The following is a 6,700-nucleotide window of genomic DNA, read 5'->3' as shown; positions in this document are numbered from 1 at the left end:
GAGGAGCTCGCCGCAAAGAGAGAGAGAGAGAGAGAGAGGAAGGAGACAGGCAGCGTCGACAGGTGCAGCGCACGCTGCTTGGCATGGGGGAATTCCGCCCTCAATGAAGACGCCCAGGTTTGATGCAAGGCGAACTGGAAGGCATTTCATGCCCAATTTGAACTGTTGGCACAGGCAGGAAGATGGTCTCCAGAAGAAATGTCCCTCCAGCTTCCAATGTGCCTCACTTGGGATGCCTGCTGCTACTGAGCCCACCAGAGAGAAGTGATTATGGAGCTCCTGTTGGGGCTTTGAAGAGGAATTTGGACTGTGCTCAGCAGATAGCCTATTACGCTCAGAGCTCTGCCCCTGCTAACAATTTGACGTTGCCACAACGTTGCACAAAAGTTGCAACGACGTTGTGTGGCAACGTTGTAGCAACGTAGATTTGTAGACTCCCACAACGTTGCTGCAACATTGTCGAATAACGTTCCCACAATTTTGCTGAAATGTTGTCAAATAACATTCTCACAACGTCACTGAAACATTGCTGCAACGTTGTCAATTAACGTTCTCATGACGTTACTGAAAGGTTATGATCTAACATTTCCCAACCCTATTTAGACCATGTGGATAACCAAAATGAAGCCAAACTACCTAACTCGCATAAACAACAAGAATAATATTCACTTATGAGGTTTAGTTTATTTACATAGAATACAAGTTCATTTCATCAATCAGCTTGTTCGGAACCGCTGCTAGGATCATATTGTCGTCCAAAGTCCGAAGTGAAGAGGGAAGAGCTGGTCTGCCATTTTCGTCCTTTTTTATCTGAAAGAGAGCACACTGATCAAATTGAAGTTGCCTATCACTCTGGTCAACCATAAATCATAAAATGCCATTTAGTAAGAATTAGATACCTTTCTTGGAGCATGTTTGTGTCACACCGCGGTGAGGGAAGTCTTGTTTGTTTTTCTGTCTTGTGATCTATGTGTTTTATTTTGAAAAGCTACCCTCTTGTTTCAGATCACGGGTCATTCCTCTTGTGTCACCAGTCTGACGTCATCCTTGATTCCTGATTGTTTCCACCTGTTCCCCATCACTCCCACGTCCTATTTAAGCTCACTTCTCCGTTTGTCCTTTGCCAGATCGTCTCGTCTATTGTGCCTTCTAGCGTCCAAGTCCATGTCCTTGATTCCCTCCTTGCCTTGCTCCTGTTTTTCTTGTTCTCCTTAATTTTTGATCGTAGCAGTTATTTTTTGCTGTCCCAATTTTGAATAGGATGTTTCGTACAATGGCCTTGAAGTCCACTGCAGGCACATTCTTCAGGACGGATGCCTATAACAAAAGTTCAGCTATCAGTGCAAGTTTACAGGCATGGAAGATGAAGGAACACAACTATACACATTGCTGCACATTTAAATATTAACTGGTTCAAGGCTGGTTGTCAGAGCTAGAAACTTATTTCAGTATCTGAATGTCAAGTTTGAATTTACCATTGTCCTCCTGAACTGCACATCCTCCAACTTAAGACACAGGTCCATTCGTTCCTGTCTGGTCTATAATGTTGCTGGGAGCAAATCCTCAATCGCCTCAACAGCATCACCTGATTGGCTACTTCGTGCCAGGAGGATCTCTTGGTTTTTGAGGATCTGGGTCAGCATAGACCTTATCTCTGACAAACCTATAAACATGTGTGCTGTTGATATAGGTAATTATGGTTGACTGCGTTGATTAAATAGAGGTCAATGTTTAAATGCTCACCTCCAGAACTGCTTCCACCAGGAGGAATCAGGGTTATCCTACCCAAGGAGGACTGTTTCTCACTGTTGTCTTTGTTTGATGGTGTGTAATTGCCGCTCGCGGATGAGGACTGCTTCCCGCGGTCCGTGTTTGTTGGGGTCTTGGTACCTGATAAAACACAAGGAAACAGTGTTAATGCAGATTATTTTCATACATCTTATTTTCATCCTTTCCACTATCGGATAAAAATATTCACTGAAAACGATCAGCCATTATTACCTTTCATGGAACAATACATGGGTGCGATCGGAATGTCTACAGAAGAAACCTCTGCCTGCTGCAGATCCTCAGATTCATCAGAACAAATAATACCCAGTATAGTGTGAATGTGAGTGTGAGTGTTGTCTGTCTATCTGTGTTGGCCCTGCGATGAGGTGGCGACTTGTCCAGGGTGTACCCCGCCTTCCGCCCGACTGTAGCTGAGATAGGCGCCAGCGCCCCCCGCGACCCCGAAAGGGAATAAGCGGTAGAAAATGGATGGATGGATGGATGTCACATAATTGAATACATGTATTGATTGCGGAATGTATTGAAGGCATAAATAATATTCATCGGTACTGTTGTTGTGTTTATCTCAACTTACCATCCTTATCACTGGCATCTGTGTTGTACTTCGGCTTCGTTTTTTTCTTTCCCTTTCTCGGGGGTTCGGGTTCATCATCAGAATCAATGTCAAAGCTGGAGGTCTCCTCTGCCTGCTTGGAATACCGGCATGCCTGGTTGTATGAATCTATAAAAGAGATACACTTTTTTGCACTACCATAAATAATAGTTATTCCAGTACTGTGCCACAGCAAACAGACCAAAAGCATAATACCTTTATACGATTTTGAAAACAAATGACATGTTTTTGCCAGAGCTTCTTGTCTGGAAGCTGGCGGTTCTTCACACGCTTTGATGCTCCAGTCCTTGGCCAGTAGGCATACAAAGACTGCAACAATATCAGTTAAACAAGAACATGTACACCATGATGAACATTGTTCTACGGGCACGAATGTGTACCGAAACAGGCCTACAAACCTCATTGCTGCTTTCCTCCCACGATTGGTGAACAACAGCCTTCTCCTCGATAAATTCCACGACTACGAACTCACCTGTCATCTGTTGAAATGAAAGATAATAGAGCTTTTTATAATTATAATTCTATACCACTATGGCAACACATTACACTTTAAATGTCACAACTTATCCTAAGAGCTCAGCTAAGGCATGCACTATACTACACATGGTATAACTTACTGCCATCTTGTTCATGCAGAATTGCCAGGAATAGCACACTAGTGTCCCCTTCATGCTGGATTAGTATGGATCTCTGCACTAACTCCCTAGCTGGGATAACTTTCATGCGGGCATTCTATTCCTACACTTTGTAAACTCCAATGATCCTGGAATCACAAGGGTGTGTGAAGAGCGCCTCATGCCTTCCATAGAGACGACACAAATACAGGTTGTCTCCAGTGTCATTCGTCCCATGGTAAGACACTGCCTCACAGCAAGAGTGATCACTGAGAACAAATTAATTAATCGGCCGTTTGGTGGACATTTTTGAGTCTGTTGGCAGTGCTTGGTGACCCGGAGCTTGGTGACCATCCATTTCCCCAAGTCTCTTGACTATTTGCACAACAGGTTTCCGTCCTGATCAAATGAGTCGTTTTAGTATTTGCATGTAGTTTTCGAAAGGAAATGCTGAGCAGTCGTCCAAGGTACCGTATGTTTCAGCTACTTGAAATAAATGGATCAGCGAGTGGACGTTGTATACTAGAAATTCATTTCCATTGAGTTGGCGGCCTTTGGAAACAAAGTGCACCAAAAGTTCATGCGCATACTTCCGATACTCGTCATTTCCAGCTGTATGTGGACATACACGGATCGCAACAGCAACAGAAAAGCACATGAAATGTGCATACAAATCCTCTCTGAGAATTCCCCCAAGGCAGGTCTTCCCAGTGTAAAGGAGAAACTTTGGAGTTGCTTTCCAGTGAGTTATCTCCAGTAAGCTACGAGGCTTGCGTGCAAAACAGCTTGGGATGTGCTTCTTTAGACTCAGCAGTCTCTCGCTGATTTGCTTGATCTGATTGGCTGACAGGCGGACATTTCGGTTTTCTGTCGTCCAGGCTAGAATCATTCTTTTCATCACACTTAGACACACCTGATACATACAGTCAATTGGAAATGACCTCACCATGTCTATGGGCAGCTGGCAAAGGATGGAGACACAATGGTGATGCTGTGCTTGTGTCTGGCTCCTGAACGATTCATCAGTGCGCAGCTCAATTTCTGTCACAGTTTGGTATGTTATCCTCCCATTCCACACTCCACGCTGAGTGCAGTTGTCACAGCCATAATAGCCACTAAACTGCTTGATCCGTTTGACAAACGCCTTGACTGGGGCGTCACATACAAAGCTTCTTACCGTTATGCCAATAGCCTTTCCACCAATTTTCAATCCGACATTGAGGAGTGCACTTAAATCTTGGACGGTTTCCAATAAAAAGTATAAGTCTGTTGGTTTTGACTTGCCAAGTGTCAGTACCACTGGAAAAACCTGCACTGGTTCCAGATTCATTATGGCAAAAAAAACTGGCCATAATGATGATGATGGTGTACTTTTGAACAGATCGAGGCCATAATGATGATGATGGTGTACTTTTGAACAGATCGAGGCCATCAATATTGAAGGATAGTTCCAATGTATCAACTGTCTCTTGTATGTCTCTAGGGAACTTTTGAAGTTGCTTTTGCAGCTGTTGCTCCAAGTAGAAATACAAATATTCCATGCCAGATACGGTCTCAATTGATACATTTTTGGCTGTTTTCAATAGTGTACATGGGAGGTCGGGATGGCCTAACTGCCTCAAGAGTTTGAGCAAGCTGTCAACTGCATTGTGTTTGACTTGAAACTCAGTTGCCCACACTCCAAGCCCATCTGCTAAACTACAGTCCGGTTCCATGTTATCCTCAAAATCAGATGACAGCGTGACCTGTTGGTTGATGATATCCCAGGCATCACCATCACTGCTTTGATCATCATCACCTTCACTGTCATTTTGATCAGAATCATCGCCACTACCACCAGCATAAGTGGAGCTGTCATCAATAGTAGGCTCTGCTGGAACATCTATGGCTGCTTCTTGTTAGATGTTCTCTGCAGCGACAAAGTCGGCTGAGTCAAGTGAACTGTCATCATCATTTCCACTTTCAGGACCAGGTACCTGGTTTAGTGCCAGTCGTTTCTGTGCTCTCTTGGCAGCGATCCACTTTCGCTTTGTGGAGAGACGCAGCCAGCGGGCCGACAGCGGGCGAAACAGCGGGCCGACAGCGGGCCGACAGCGGGCCGACAGAGGCGTTCTGGACCAGAATGGAGGCCAGAAGGCAGGGCATGCGGCGGCGAGGAGAGGCGTGATGCACACGGAGCGGCAGGACGGCAATCGGAGTCAGGTGCGTAGGACGCACACATGCTCAAAATCTGCGCATCTGCTCCTAGACTTTAAAAGAGGCAAAGGGGGCACGATCGAGAGAGAGAGAGAAGGAAACCACGGCCGCCCGACCACGAGCTCGACAACAGAGCACGGCAAGATGAGTCCCCGCCACCGACGCAGCAGGCGAGCACCGAAAGGTGCAGCGCGACCAGGAAGCAGGACAGGCGCACTAGAAATGGGCGCGCCCGACTGGCCCAAAGAAAGGTTGTGCGAACCAATAAAAGTAAATCAAACCTGCTACGACGCGTCGTGTGTCCAGTGTCACCGCAACCCACCCGAGGACGGCTGGGAGTCCGTCACAGTGGCGCCCAACAAAAAGACACCGGTGGAAGCGGAGGACGACGATGTCACCTGGGCTCTCGTGGCAGGTTACACCAGGCTGCTTGAGAAAAAACGTCAGGAAACCCAGATGATGCTAGCGTTGCTGGAGACGACGAAAGAAGAAGCCAAGAAAGCCGGTGTCGATGCCATCTACCAGGGAGGCGGGACTGGAGAGGTGACAGTAGCGGTAACCGACCACCAGGGCGAGCTGTCGGCCAACAGGAAGGAGGACGAGTGCCCCCGGGAAGAGGAAAGGCACAGAGAAGAAGTTTACGTTGATGAAGCTTTCGTTAAAGAAAAATATGAAGAAGTTTGTAAGGAAGAAATTTTCGTTGAAAATGAAGTTTACTTTAAGGGTGAAGTTCACGTTAATGATAAAATTTATGTTGAAGAAAAAGTTGATGATGATGAAAGAGAAGTTAAAGAAGTTGGAAGTCAAGAAAATGATGAAGAAAAAGAAATAATTGAAAAAATTCTGGAAGATAAAGAAGAGGAAGAAGATGATGAAAATGAAGTAGAAATTAAAGATGAAGACGAAGTCGAAAAATCTCAAGAAATTGAGAGAAAAGAAGTTAAAGAAGAAGAAGTTGATGATGAGGGAAAATAGGTTAAAGAAGTTGAAGTCCAAATATATGATGAAGAAAAAGAAATAATTGAAGAAATCCTGAAAGATAAAGAAGATGAAGAAGATGATGGAAATGAAGTAGAAATTAAAGATGAAGACGAAGTCGAAGAACCTCAAGAAATTGAGGAAAAAGTTCTTGTAGAAATGCAAGAAAAGGAAGAAGAGGACAAAAAAGACAAAGAAAAACTTAAACGAGAAGTAACTCAAGAAATTGAAATATAAGAAATAATTGAAGAATTGCTGGAAAGTGATGAAGATGAACAAGAAGGGGAAGAAATTGAGGAACAAATTATTGGAGAAATGCAAGAAAAGGAAGAAGACAAAGAAAAACTTAAACGAGAAGAAGTAACTCAAGAAATTGAAATAGAAGAAAAAATTGAAGAATTGCTGGAAAGTGATGAAGACGAACAAGAAGAGGAAGAAATTGAGGAAAAAATTATTGGAGAACTGCAAGAAGAGGACGAAGAGGACAAGGAAAGACTCACAGAGGACA

The 6,700-nt window shown here is 44.4% G+C and overlaps 1 long non-coding RNA gene across 1 annotated transcript; it reads right to left on the bottom strand.

Moving 5' to 3' along the window:
* Window positions 1-676: 676 nt before the first annotated feature.
* Window positions 677-1,652, bottom strand: LOC133558820 (uncharacterized). Its single transcript, XR_009808017.1, has 3 exons — window positions 1,476-1,652; window positions 900-1,317; window positions 677-810 (listed from the first exon to the last, which is right to left on the bottom strand). It is a non-coding gene; the product is annotated as an uncharacterized LOC133558820 (long non-coding RNA).
* Between the last annotated feature and the right edge of the window lie 5,048 nt (window positions 1,653-6,700).

Source organism: Nerophis ophidion, linkage group LG09 (assembly GCF_033978795.1).
Source record: "Nerophis ophidion isolate RoL-2023_Sa linkage group LG09, RoL_Noph_v1.0, whole genome shotgun sequence".
In the NCBI taxonomy this organism is placed as follows: domain Eukaryota; kingdom Metazoa; phylum Chordata; class Actinopteri; order Syngnathiformes; family Syngnathidae; genus Nerophis; species Nerophis ophidion.
Note: the sequence above shows the minus strand (reverse complement) of the source record. Positions and strands in the feature narration are given on the sequence as shown.